The sequence below is a fragment of the Pseudophryne corroboree genome, unplaced genomic scaffold (assembly GCF_028390025.1).
Source record: "Pseudophryne corroboree isolate aPseCor3 unplaced genomic scaffold, aPseCor3.hap2 scaffold_582, whole genome shotgun sequence".
In the NCBI taxonomy this organism is placed as follows: Eukaryota; Metazoa; Chordata; class Amphibia; order Anura; family Myobatrachidae; genus Pseudophryne; species Pseudophryne corroboree.
In genome coordinates, this window is record NW_026970181.1 from 209765 (window position 1) to 211536 (window position 1772).

Genomic DNA, 1772 nt, shown 5'->3' on the forward strand with positions numbered 1-1772 from the left:
CTGGGGGGGGGGACCCCTTGATTGAAGGGGTCCCCACTCCCCCAGGGTACCCCGGCCAGGGGTGACTAGTTGGATATTTAATGCCACGGCCGCAGGGCACTGTATAAAAGTGACCCCCGGCTGTGGAATTATCTGTCCAGCTAGTGGAGCCCGATGCTTGTGTAAAAATAATGGGGGACCCTACTCTTTTTGTCCCCCGTATTTTTTGCACCAGCACCAGGCGCAGAGCCCGGAGCTGGTTTTAAAAATACGGGGGATCCCCTGTCCGTTTTTCCCCCGGATTTTTAGAACCAGGACCGGCTCGAAGAGCCCGAGGCTGGTTATGCTTTGGAGGGGGGACCCCACGCAATTTTTCTTTTCCGGGTTTTTCACATTCCATTTAAAAAAAAAAAAATAATAATAATAATCTTTTAAAAAATATATAAATAATACTTGTGCCTCCAAAAAAGACAAACCAAGTACCTAATCCCTTCTAATATAAATAGATATGCTATTACCCCAAAAAAATATTATTTTTTATTAGATTCCGCCTGCAAAGTGTGGCGGATTGAAAATGACGAATTTACTGTTTAAAAGCACTGTTGTCGAATTTACAAACTTCAATTGAATATACTTTTGTTGAATTGCCGCATTTGTACCATTGCAGAAAAGTCGAATTTGTCAAATGTCGAATTTTAAAAAGTCGAATTTTGAAAGGATGCAAGAATAGGCCCCGCCCCCTTCTTCACATCAGCCGTCCCCTTCTACCCCTGTACCTTGCTCTCTCCTGTCTGTGCTCTCTCCCGTCTGTAGGACTAGGCCCCGCCCCCTTCTTACCCTCCAGTGACTGCTCTCTCCTGACAAGTGGACCAGGCCTGCCCCCTACACGCTGCTGGTATCTTCATTGTTACTTGGTCTGGAGCTCCGTTGGGGAGAGAACTCACGTGAGCTCATTAAGAATGAGGAACTGGGATGTTTTAATTTTATTGTGAGTAGTGTAGTGTGGTGATGTAGTATGTTGTATGGGGGGTATAGTGTAACTATGAAGTGCAGCATATGGGAGGGCTATAGCATAGTGATGTAGTGTGGCATATGGGGGGTGGTAGCGCATAGGCATGCGTACAGGGGGTGCCTGGTGCGCACAGGCACTCCCTAATGTCCAGCACCGCTGCACGCCACGCTTGCTGTGGCACAGTGATCGCTGAGTGTGTGATCGGTGGAGCCTAGCCTGTAGCTCATTTCCGTACCTCCCACCACCGCTGCGCCCGCCCCCCCTCTGCCTGCTGCTAATACTATGCTGAGTGCATTCGTCGGCGGCCTCACTGGGGGGACTGGTGTCACCTTGCAATGTGACGTGGTGATGTCCGCCTATGCTCTCCTCCCGCCCACCCGTGCTTTCCTCCCGCTGCGGTCTCTCAGTCCTAGTGTGCCGCGGCTGCCACACCACTGGCAGTGTTCCTCTAGGGGGGACTGGGAGCCGCCGGCAGACACATTCTGCTGAGACTTACTTGTCAGTGCGGGTTCCGGATGGCAGGCGGCGGGTGGGAGGGCAGACGGGGAGCAGGTGTCACAAGGAGTGTGTGGGTAACTAATTCACAATACTTCCGCTCAACGTGGCACTGTTGGTCCTTCATCTCCCATGTCTCTTCACCAGGTGGCGGGCGGCCCGGAAATTAAGTGATGTGTTGTGCAGCAGTCAGTGTGAAGTGACTGTGAGTAACACTGATGGTGCTGATGATGCTGCTGCAGAATCGGGAAGCAATTAATTCATAAATATAATGTACTCAGTGTAT